Source organism: Maylandia zebra, linkage group LG23 (genome assembly GCF_041146795.1).
Source record: "Maylandia zebra isolate NMK-2024a linkage group LG23, Mzebra_GT3a, whole genome shotgun sequence".
In the NCBI taxonomy this organism is placed as follows: domain Eukaryota; kingdom Metazoa; phylum Chordata; class Actinopteri; order Cichliformes; family Cichlidae; genus Maylandia; species Maylandia zebra.
This window is the reverse complement of record NC_135188.1, coordinates 16223384-16236575: the sequence shown is the minus strand read 5'-3', so window position 1 is coordinate 16236575 and position 13192 is coordinate 16223384. Positions and strand designations below refer to the sequence as shown.

Sequence of the window (13192 nt, the reverse complement as noted above, 5' to 3'; positions counted from 1 at the left end):
GCCTGAGGCAGCATACCTGTTTGGATCCTCTAATGACAGACCAGGACCAAACAGATGTGGCTGAGGCTTCCACACAGTGTATCACTTCAGCTGGACGAGATGTGCTTACATATGAGATTTACTCAATATGCCCTGTGTCTTCTTTGCTTCACAATATCTGTTTGGTCCAAAATTAACATCATGTCCACTAAAGGCCGAACCCAAAGCTAGCTTAAGCTGTAGTTTTTGGTGATTAAAATGATCACCCTAATGAAAAATATATATTTTAATATATTGGCTTCGAATCAAAACTGTCTCCGACTCTTTTAGAAAAAGACAAGTGTAAACAAACAAACAAAAATAAAGTAAAAATTCAAATGGAGCCATGGCTAATAAAACCTTGTTTTTGTTCTGTTTTCTTCAAGATTCTACATTAAATCATCATCATGCTATGTCGACCACAGGAGATGCAAAAGTATGATGCAGTCTGCAGTTTTTCGCTTATGCAGAAGACACATCAGATAAGAAAACACACTCAGCACAAAGAAGGGCACACATAAGAAGATATGAAAGAGTAAGTCGCCGTTCATATCGTTATGTATTATTGGACACTCTGGCACTGCACAAGCAGAATCCCTGATTTGAACATGCCCAGTATTTTCTGTTTCAGAGCAAAGGGAAGTTTTTATTGTGCAGTCTTTAAAACTTCTGCCAGACTTGCTTCATCACCAAATAAATCCATCAGGCATCTTTACATGTGAACGCGTTTCACTAATGCTACTTTTTCACCTTGGTGTGTTGAGAAGCGTGGCTTTTGCAGCTAACCAGATCATAAGTATTTAGGCAGCATTAATAAAGGAGGTAATATTTCTCTAAAGCCATCCTTTGGATCATAACCCAGTTCCTGGACCTTGGGTTCATGTTTATTTGATTCAAAAAGGGAAAATCCACATTATACACATGAGAACAAAGTTCCATTATATAAATATGCCCAATTTAGCCATATGGGCCAAATTCCTGCAGTCCCTGAGAGGCTAATGGCATTTACAGATAGTAAAGCAAAGCAATGTAAAAAAACGTCCATTTACAGATAAGAGCCAGAAGCATTTGACTGATGAAACAAACACAAACCAGATAAAATATTAATCCAAGCCACACCCAAGCACATGAACACAAATAGAAACACTTTACGGTAATAAATCAATGACTTATAGTTGTTGATGATTGGCTCATGAACAAAAAAAGAACATTACTACTTCCATTTCTCTTATTACTTGACTGAGCCTTTAAAGCAGATCGTGCTTTAATCTGGCATTCATTAATAGCCATTAATGCAGGTGTAACGTGTTTAATGTTCGAAAGCCACACAAAAAATAATAATTAAAAAAAAACTTGAGAAACAATCCACTAACTTGCTCTTTGCTGCAGTGAAAAAGCATTAAAACTGCAGTGTATAAAACTGACCTGTAAATTTTCTGTACTATCGGTTTGCTCCAGTTTTATTAAGGCCAACCTCATTTCTCAGATTCCAGCAATGCTAAGCATTCACTACGACACCAGTGATAACATCAAACACGCTTGCCAAAAAAAAAAAAGTAGTGTAACAGGCTGAACAGTCAGTCAAGCAGTTCCTGCAACATGATAAAATCTGCACCCACAGTGCAGCTGCGGCGTGGCGTTCCTGTGTTGGCGGGTTAACCCGGGACCTGGAAGGCGTGGAATGCCCCAGTGGCCCTTTGTCTTTTCTTTCTGCTGACACTGTGACAGCAGCTGTGCTGGGGCGTTCCTGTGAGCCAATTAGCAAAGTGAGCATTCCATTCACAGTTTAACATCTCTTCGGATCCATGTGGTTCAATCAGAGGCTCATGTCATGGAGTTGGTCCTTTGCAAAAATACTGTCTTAATGTTAGATCTGTCAGAAAAGCACCTGCTGTTTGACAGAGCTCTCCAAGAAGCCAAGTAGAAAAGCCATCTCTGCTGGGAGGCCTCAGCCTCATTTATTAAACCTAAATGAACATTCAAGATAAATGAGTATCTGAAATATAGCACATTAGGGTAGGAAGGTGAATGAGTCTATCAGTGTCAGAGGGGTCAGGTTGTAGAGACCATGCTGTATGTCTTCATGAATATGATTGCACTGGATGAGTCAGCTGATGAATGAGCTGGTAAGCGCCAAGTAAAATTAGCAACTAATGCCACTAATGGTAGGATATTTATATCCTAGCAATATTACATTCATATCATGTTTTTTTTTTATATTTTAACCAGTTGCAATGGCTAACATGGGTCACGCTAACTCATAGAGATGAGATCCAAATTTTTAAAAATGCCACATTTTTCAACTACAGCTCTATAGCAGAAGATTAATCCGTGAGATTAACACTAGCTGTATAAACTCAGTAATTTCTGAAGGCAGGCTTTCTAAATTAAGCTGGAAAAAAGAGATAAAAGAAAAGATAGACCACCTCCTCAATAGACTCAATAGGGTGAATGCAGCATGTCGTGTAGAACAGCTTTGAGTGTTCAGTAAGAGTAGCAAATGGATTTATGAATACCAGTCGATTTACAACATTTAAGATGGATGAAGCTACCATTATGTTGCCCATCATGTCTCTTGTTGCCATGCTCCACCATATCTCCTGGAGATGAGCTTTTAGATTCAGCTAAGAATCTAAAAAAAACAACTACTAGACTTTCAGTCAACAACACTCGAGCGCATGTCTGCTCCAGCCAGATCATTTTTGTGTTTACTTTCAGACTTTAGGTAATTAAAATGATTAATATAAAGCTACACAGTTTCAAGCAACTCATTGTTTCCCAAAACAGTTTCGCTATCAAATCCAAAGTCTGCATGACCCACAGCAGCTAAACTAAAGGTTGCAACAGACCAAAATTATCCTTACTTCAGTGTTGCACTCTTCCTGGTTGTACTTGTAATGGCAAGGAATAGACCAATCTTTGTGAAAGTTCAACTGAAACAGTGAACATACCAAAGCTCTGCTAATAACTTTCCTGCATTTCCTAGATAGGACTTTATCACAGCTGCGATCGGAACCCTTTCTATACTTTTCCCCAAATTATAGTCATCCCTGAGCTCACATTCCTTATCAGTCTAGCAAAAAAAGACCTGAAAGCCTCTGCATACCCTTCACTTAAAAGTATAAACCATGTGTTTGTCCCGCCAGCTGGCTGTGTTTGCCATGCATCAAGAACTTAAGGCCACAGACATCTGTTTGCACAATTTACAAGAAACTGCAGCTGGCATGTGTACTGATTCTTCAATGCTGTTTTAACAGAAAGAAAATTTAAGTAGCTGTAAATAAAATAACTGAATCTGATATTAAATACAATTTTGAAATGATACTGGCACATATGGAAAAATCAATCAAAGCACAATTTTTCCGCACATCAAAACTAGGAATGAATTCAACGATAGGTCTCCGTTTAATGATAGTGGGCATCTTTTGTTGTTTTATTTTGCCACTTCAGTGGACTCAGAGATTCCAGTACAATAAATTATTTATATCTAAAGCACCACTGGCGGCAGTGCCTCCTTTTCTTTTTGTTGTGTTACACAGAAGCCCTGGTTGTAGATGTCGTCTTGCTCTTGTTCTCAAAACAAAGGTGGCGCTAAATTGTGGTCTGTAACATGCACTAAGGCATAAGACTTTCATGCAGTTTTTTAAAACACAGTAAGCAATTTTTATCAGTATTGTTGCAACATGAAGTCAGATTGTGCTTAGGCCTAAGTTCAGCTAGGACAATCTCATATGGAGAAGGTACTATTAGAAGAAAATCAAGGTCTCATTAAGAGGTATAAAAACTCTTTCTTGTTTGCCTAAATACAAACTAAAAGTTACTTTCTTTTTCGATGTCAAGCAGCCACCATGTTATTACTGATCTCTAGTTTTTGTTAGAGCATGCAGTACATTCCAAACTAACAAAACATAAAATTATAAAATCCCAATCTTTCGTCATAAACAGCACAGTGGAATAGTTCATTACTAACAGGGTATTATTAGTCATATCATACTCTACTGGAATATATCACAAGATCCAGCAGTCCTACTCATGAGGTAAATGAAATTGTGGATTGGGACTTTCCCCAGAGTTTGGACGGAAGCTGCAGGCCATACATAATCACCCTGGGTCACTGCAGCAGAGGGGAAAGGGAGCTGCAGGCCTGTAAACTTCAAAGCCTTTTGAGTAAAGAGGGGGAGGGGCCGCTGAGCACCAAGCATTCTTCACAATGTTGAACTTGACCCCTGAGGTTGCCACACACACCATGTGACTGCTGTCAACTGTGTGTGTGTGTGTGTGTGTGTGTGTGTGTGTGTGTGTGTGTGTGTGTGTGTGTGTGTGTGTGTGTGTGGTGCAGATCTGCGTGGATGCGCATGTAGCATGACTGTGTGTGTGAGAGAGAGAGAGCGTTTTGAATACAGTCCTCAAAGATAATAAGCACACCTAACTCCTGGACCTTCAAACTTACAATTTAAACCAATTAAATAACAGGTTTGAACTATTTGGTAAATATAGCTAACCACTGTATTGGAGGATAATTTCTGTGATCAGATCAAATACCATACAAAACACAAGCCTGCCAAAGGAGAAAAACTCCACTTAGAATCAAATTACATTACACAAAGGCCCATTTCCTTTGTTACCCTGTCAGCTCTAACAAGCAGGAAGTTTTGTGTTATTCATTTGTTTTTTGTGCCACAAGCACAAAGGTACTAAATTACCTCAAGTATGTAAATAGCACAGTGTTACTGTAAATCTTTATTTCCACATCCACAACAACGTTTTTAAGTGTTAATAGAACAAAAGAACAATGTTACGACTTTACACAATTGTGACAAATATCTGAGCAACATGTTCAGCTGCCTCTCCAGAGAGTCTCTCATCCAGGTTTGCCATCTTGGACTGTAGCCATGGTGATACTCCTCGTTTCCCTCTACAGTGAGCTGTCTATACGAGCACGTGAACTGGAAATGGGGGAAAATCTGACATATGTTGACCCTAAAGCCAGAGGTTTTAATGCCACAAAGATCGCTATCATTTTAACCCGCTATTATCACCATGGTAACTTTCACACTTTCACTGAATCTTCTTTTTTCTGACGCCATTCAAGAATGACAAACATATATGACCGGCAATGCCACAGGATGTTGCTGACAGCAGCACTCAGTGGATGACTGAGCTGAGGTTAATGTCACACCATTAACAGCTCAAGTCCTTTTGAACCCAACAGTCAAAGAAGTAAATAATGAACTTTTATGGCCGTGATGCATCATGTTAAAAGCATAAACTAATTGTTACTGTCCAACATTATTTATAGACCACCCAAATCTTGTATTTATCTGTGTTTAACTCACAGTTTTAGTGACGTACTGATCTAATTTACGTAAAGCCCCTTATGTTATACAACAACTATCTGTGGTAAATTTCCAGGTCAATTCAATCAAGTCAATTAAAATTACGTTTCCGACATCCCAGAAATTATACACACAAACCCTGTACTCATTGAGGAAATAAGACCTACTTATTGTTTAGTTATGGCAGGTATGTACACGATCCAGGGTAGTTCCATATTTGTGCGTCTCTCCATCTCGTGTCAGGCCATTATCTAACCAAGGAAGACATTTTCACTCACTGCACTTTAGTCCATTTTGTCTTTCCCTTTTCAATTCACAACACTGATGACGGGCACTGGTTACATAACTGTACTACTCCACCACCACGCTTCCTCTGTGATTTATTAAGGCCAAGCAATAAATGTGTCCTGTGTAGATAACATGACTCAGCTGCCTGCTCTGTAGCAAAACCTTATTCTTCTGTCCTATGCTCAGCATGTGCTCTACTATATCAATGACAAACAGGCAAATTCAGTCCATATTAAAAACATCCACACAATATTTCAAAGATCACAACTTGAACTTGAAGCTTTCCTTTGTTGTCCTATTTTATACTCTGGTGTTAGACACAATAGGGTCAGTCATAAACGTCGTGCTCACAAGACAATCAGAGAAATGAACCAGTATGTGAATGTTCAACAACCTTGGCAGTTTAGAAACAGTTACCAAGGCAATTAGCTGTCACAGTCCAACGGGATTTCGACACATCTCTGCCTGTTTACTGAAATGTTGTGCTTCAGCTCAGGAAATTGTAAAATTTACAGGAAGTTGATTACAGCCACTCAAACAATAATAATAATAATAATGTATACTTATTTGCTCCCCGTGGCAAAATTACTTGTTTTTCTCTGCATTTGACCCATTCAAATGCAGTGAAGCAGTGGGCAGCCACTAAGCAGGCGCCCAGGGAGCAGTGTGTAGGGACGGTACCTTGCACAGGGGTACCTCAGGGTAGCTGTTCAGTGGATTCGAACCCCCAACCTTCCGATCATGGGGCGACCACTCTACCTACTGAGCTATCCCTGCCCCCAAAGCTTTCTATCATGCCATAGCTAATCTATCAAAAAACTCAAGTACTGATGAATCCAAAGTTAAGCATGTTATCAGTTAAGATAATGTTTTAAAGATCATTCTAGCTTCTTCTAGTGCGTGTTTTAGAAGCTATATTACCTCATCGATAAATAGTGGTAGCGTGAAAGGAAATGTGAAAGTAGAAAAACACGACACAACCTCCATCATGTTGCCGTTTCAAGTTTCACAGTTACCAACAGGCAATGTTTTTCCTGGTTTAAACACTCCTTGGTCCACATATAGTTAAGACAAAGAGTCTTTGTTACTGTAGCTGACACACATTTAGGCATTTTCCTGTTATTCTATGACCATTTCACAAAAATGTAATTTAAACCCCACAATAAATTATACACTGCTTAAAGGTATTTTATAAATGACAGTTCTGGTGGTTTTCCTGTAGTTAAATGCCAAAACGTCCCTGATGGTTTTGAATATGACATTTTTGTAGGGAAAAAGCCAATAGTGTTGAGCTGCTGGATAATACCAAGCAAGCCAATTGTAGCTCATTCCCCCCTTTAATGCAGTACATTAATATTATCATTAAAATATTAAACCTAATCTTCCAATGTAAAGCTTCATGTTGATGTGAATGTCACCCACCTCTTACATCACGGGCATATGTGGGCGCATCCACACCATGGACATAAAAGATGCTGAACTGCTTTAAACTTACATTCTACTGATTAACTGCAATCCTTCTAGCGACCCTTGTGGTTGCAAAAAGACTAAGTTATACAGAAGTTCGATCCCTCAAATCCCTCAGCTCAGTAAACACTATCCTGATGACTTTATGGCCTCAAGCGCTACGTCTGAGTCCTACTGAATAAAACATTAAGTTCATTGTGTAAATTACAGTTACTCAGAAATGAAGATTATCCTGGACATACTCATTATCTAACAACTTCTCAACTGCAAGTTGGTAGCCAAAGAGTGCAGTTTCACAGTCTGATCCGCCAGCCGCTCCTCACTTTGGGCTTCCACACACACAGCTCACCCTGAGGCTTCATAACGGGACTTCCACCTATTATACCATCCCTGTGTGTGAGAGAGCGCAGGCACACACACACACAAACAAGTTCATGCTCACAACTTTGTCCTCTGTGAAATTAATGTGAATATGTGGAGCTTCTACACCGATCCCTCATCATCCACTAATGGTCACACTTATGTTCACTAATTACAGCAGGGAACCTCTCCCGCTCCCTGATATAGACTATGTTCATTCTCTTCAAGCTAGAAGTGGCAAATAAACTCCCCACTCTTTCTCTTTCACTTGTTTTTGGGCAACCTACAGTTGGCTGGACACTGGCAACTTTACAGGGAGGCAAAAGGACAATCAGACTACAAAGAAGATTGCTTTAATTGCTTTACCACTGCAAAGTTGCCAATTTCAGGTTAAGTATTTATAGATGCGGATTTCTGCTGAAGACAATATGCGTCACGTTTGCATGAGGGTAAACAATGAGGGCAATGTTTCTGAAGACAATGTTTCTCACTGTCTTAGTTCGAGAGGATCATTGCAGCATTAAAAAAAGCATGTTTTATGTATACAGAGGAAAAAGTGCTTCTACATCTTTGGAGAGAGCAGACACGCACATGGTGAAACACAAAATAGACACAGTACAGAAACTAGCATCATTTCTGTTAAGCTCCAATTTACACTTGTGTGTTTGTATGCGTTCTAGACGTGAGACAGAACTATATTTTAAACATCTATAAATACAGTAAAAATAGGTGATTCAGACATTATGAGCCTTTCAAAGATCAGTTTCCTTCCCATTCCATCTCCTACCTACATGCAGGATTATTATTTTAATCTCTGTGGATGTCTGTTCAGAGTCTATTCAGGTGTGACTTACGATGCAAAACACTACAACGGGTGCAAAAAAGGAGCAGAGGGGAGGCCAGCACATGCTGTGTATGAGCTCTTCTTTCTTTTGTCTTTTTTTAACCAAAAAACCCACATAACATGTTCAGCGGTGATCCCAATTTTAACGATCAACACAAAGCTTTAGGTTTTGGTGGGTTTCTCTTGTTGTGTGGTTCAGTTCTTTAAAAACACAACTGAACTGATACAACCAGAGGAAAGAGGAGTAGCTCTGATCATAACAGCACATAAACCAAGATAAAAGCGCATATCTGAGATTGCTGTGAACTCAACAGTGACACTTCCACAGAGAGTAAAAGTCACACCAAGCTACTGTACAGGACAAAGTGATTTGTCTTTATACGCTGAGCTGAAAGAGACATACAGTAGCACAATTTTAGTATCTATATCTTCACGTTTATAGATTTGATAGTTATAGCTGTAAAAATAGCTGTCACTGTCTTGTCGGGTGACACACTGATTTTTCATTTATAGTACTATGTATGGTACGTCTCTGTAGGTAGATGGGCAGTATGTAGCTGCCACCTGACTGCGAACATGCTACCACTGCTAAACCATAATTTCCCCATTATAGTCATCTGTAGGGCTGCTCGATTATGGCAAAAATGATAATCACGATTATTTTCACTGAAATTGAGATCACGATTATTTGACGATATTTATTTAACCCTTTAAGACCTACTATAGAACCAAGTCCACCAGAGCTTATATTATTTTTTTTACATGTTATAGTGCCATTTGTGGGAGCATTTCAAGTTGCTATACATCAATACAACTGTTATAGCCCATATTTTAATAATATGTATGCATTAAGTCCATAGTAATTACATAAATTGCAAAAAAGTGCAATAAACTACAAAAAAAATTGAAAATCGCTTTTGTTTTGTTTACATATATTTCTACTTGGAGAAATTTAAGAGGCTTATCCCTCAAAACTTTAAATACAATAAAGTTGCAAAAAATAGTTTACAACAACAGGAAATTTATTTTGAGTGTCTTCGTAGTTTTATTTTGGAGATACAGCAATTTTTATATACTGCAGGAAAAACAAAAAACAATCCTATGATGCAGATTTGCAAAGAAAACAGCATGTGCATCATTTCACTGTGGGAAGTGTTACGAACAGCTGATAGGAACGGCAAAGCGTGTTTCTGGAATATTATGTTTTTGTTCCTGCAAGCGCTTTTTATGCAATTTTTGCAAAGCTATATGTGGAAGGAAACCGTGACCGAGGACAAGCTGATGGCATCAGATGTAAGTACAACTCCTCCGGTTTCATATGCAAAACAAATTATTGCGCTAGCTTACACGGTTCAGGTTCTACAGGGATTTAACAATAGTTACGCAAAACGGAGCGTGCTGCTCTGACCGGCTTTAAAGGGTTAACAATGACTTTAAAAAAATAATATAAAATAGTGTGCAACACCACTGAAGTTTTTTTTTTTTTAAACTCTCTTTTCAACCAACGGCAGTCACTCTCCAAATAACTTCTGCTTAGCTTTCCGAGCTTCCCTCGGGTCCTCTTAATCAGCGGTCTCCAACCTTTTTTGCGCCACGGACCGGTTTATGCCCGACAATATTTTCACGGACCGGCCTTTAAGGTGTCGCGGATAAATTAGGGAGGGGCTAATAATCGGCTCAGTCATTTTTAATGATCGTTGAAAGCCCAGATCGTAATCGTGATTAAAATTCGATTAATTGAGCAGCCCTAGTCATCTGTGCACTAGGACAAACAAAGGATGTGTTGCTTAATAGCAGTCAAAAATTGCACTATGACACCATAAAAACTGACAGAGAGCTCACTGCTGACATATGCATATCCAGCCCAACAATGTGAGATTAGATAGCAGACTTTGTAGTCGTCAATGATTCCTGATTAAAGAAAAAAATACTGAATAACTGTGAGGTCACACAACTGGCTTTGTGTCATTGTCATTTCTGGGGATGAACCCATAACAACAGATATAACGAGAGTGAAAGTAAATAAAAAAGCCTTGTAAACGAGCCTTGAACTTGTAAACTAACTTGACCACAGTGTGAAATACCTCAGAACAGCTCACCCGTTGCTGTTAGCTTCATCTATGCCACGTTAGTTCTCCACTAGAACTGAACTGAAAAGAACAGATAAGCTAACAGATCGGCAGGTTGCTCCCGATATCCGATCCAGCACTTTCAGTTAGGATTATACTGACATCTAAAAATCAGCTCTCATGCATTCATAAATGGTGACCTCCTGGTCACAAAAACAGGAGACACATTAAATAGCTGACACATAGAGCAAACCTCAAGTTTATTCTTCTGGAGCACACTTACTGTATGGATAGCCCTAAGGGTGGTAAACGCTGTAGATGCACGTGAATAAGGACACAAGTATATGTTTCAGCTGATGCTAACAGCCCATATTAGCCTATCGGAATATATCTGTTTCTGCGTCACTTTATTTAACTCTCTGCATTGTCTGCAGCACATGTAGCAGAGTATGCCCTGTAGGCAATTTTAAACTCTTACGCACTGTGAATATGAAGCACAGACACCTTGCCTGACCTTAAAACCCACAAAGACAAAAAAAAGCAATGACCTGAGATGACATGTTTTATGGTGTGGTTGGTCCTTAGCTTCAAAGAGTTGATAATTATCAGCTATGAAACCCAATAAGAGCTGCCCTTAATAAAATGAGGGCTGCTTAAGCCCGAGTTTATGTGTGAATACTGGACTCAAGACTGTGTGTGTTACATAACATACTTTAAATATTCGTTACAATGTTTAAAGAACTAAAATCCCATGAAAGGACCAGGTCAATTAAAAAAATAATGACAAATGAATTTAAAAATATCGATATATATTAAAGCCTACAAATATCTTAACCCAGTTAGCCTGTGAAATGTAACTGAGGCTAAACAGTCTCTATTGCCAGCCTTTTCCTTGCTAGATAGTGAAGGCTTATCTGGGACTGGTACATTGTGTCATTGAGTTGAGCTTTGCAAGGTTGGCAAGTGGCCCTCCTGTGTGTGTGTGTGTGTGTGTGTGTGTGTGTGTGTGTGTCTGTCTGTCTGTGTGTATTCGACCCTCCCCCATATCGTCCATGGCTTTGGAACAACCAGCTCCACAGCTCTGTAATAAGCTTTCAATCAAAGTGGCACAAAGGTAACAAAGTAAATAACATGATGAAATACTATGACCTGAACTTTGTCACAATTATGAATCCAAGGTATGCTACAGACAAAAAAATAAACAAGAGCCTGTAAAGCACAACACAACAGACTGGCACAACTGCTAACTGGGCTCAAACAGTTTCAGTTTTGATTCATAACCCTTCATGGTTTTATAGACACACTGCGTTATTTAACAAGTACAAAGTGCGTTGAAACACACAAATTGTCCAAGTTAAGTAAGAGAAAACAGAATAAATTAAACCATAACTGGCGAAAATAGTTACTTCACAATAATAAAACTTAAGTGACAAAGTAAAAAGTTTGATGTCATATTCAATCTAATTTATTGTGGGTTGAATCCAATATAAATTATCTTAGAAATGTATATTCTAATGACTTGGGTTTAAATAATACAAAAAATATATTACACTGGTTTTAATTCAAAGCTAGTAGGAGTTGCAGGAAGGAAGGGCGCGCTCACAAACACAAACCACGCGCGAGAACTGCTTTCGAACACATGCACACGACACGCGCGCGCCTACTCACGCGCTGAGGCTGCCCATCCCCCACACTCGAGAAAAATTATAAAAATAAACGTCCGAAACAGCGCAATAACCCGGCGAAACCTCGCGTTCACAGCCACGCGTGATCGATCTACGCGAGGTTATCATTTATAACGGCAATAATCAAGCGGAAAGACGGTAAACACTCACCAAAAGCTCCAAATCACACAAGGGGGGTGCCTTCTCCTCTGTGCTCCTAATATGGAATCTCCTCCACCACCGTTGTTTTCTAGCTCTAATTACACCTCGAAAAAAGCGTTATAACTGCCTTCAGACCCGGCCAAGCGGGGCTAGGAATCCCCAATGACCGATGTGTTTTGGAAACACGGGCATATATAGTGATAAATCCCCTTAAAAATGAGCTGGATGTACAGTTGGGTCTAGATTGTAGGTTTGCTCGCTAGTAGAGAAAAGAGCCAAACGGTTCAGTAGCAGCCAACGGCTTCAGACTGAAACACAGAGCATCTGACCTGCCAGGCGAAAATGAGCTAGGCCTGAGCTCCTCTCTCTGCAGGAAGCACACTCCAGTCACATAAACATCAAAATGGGTGTCGCAGTATGGAGAAGGATGGTGTAGTTAGGCTGGGGGTAAGCGGTAACTCCTCAAAAACAACTCAGAAATATTAGGTTAAAATTAATTATCCGTTTATGTTGCTCAGTAGTAGACTGTTATTACTACGTAGCTATTTTTGGAGTGTAGCTGTAGGCATGCTGTTATGCACATGAAAAATATACTGTAGCTCACATTTTAGTTATTTATGGAACTATGCAAAAAAAAACCGATGTCAAAAAAAATACGATTCTTTTATGCGATAACAATTAAAATTTTCAGGCAACATATTAGGAACAAAATGTACTTTTGTTGTTTGGAACTAAACCTTCCAATGCTGGCTCGCACACCACATGCTAACTATCTTAATTATTAGTAAAAGCAGGGCTATCGGAGTCGGTTGATGATAGGCAACGTAAATATAACCAATATCACCAGCTCCACATGCACATATTTATAGCTCACAAGAACAGAACTAGAGTGTGCAGGAATGTGGCGCTGTGAATGAACAATCAACTCCCTGGTGCATACCAAAATGTACACGTCCATGACCATGCGAAGGTTAGCTTAGATCT

The 13192-nt window shown here is 39.3% G+C and overlaps 1 protein-coding gene across 2 annotated transcripts in view; it reads right to left on the bottom strand.

Moving 5' to 3' along the window:
- The window catches only part of tbl1xr1a (TBL1X/Y related 1a), a 51333-nt gene extending 38787 nt beyond the window's left edge, over positions 1–12546 (bottom strand). The window contains exon 1 of one of the 2 annotated variants that reach the window (XM_076880503.1): positions 12218–12546. The gene's annotated coding sequence lies outside the window, so the exon portion shown is untranslated. The remainder of the gene's footprint in view (positions 1–12217) is intronic. The other variant, XM_004552934.5, reaches the window with a different exon arrangement.
- Between the last annotated feature and the right edge of the window lie 646 nt (positions 12547–13192).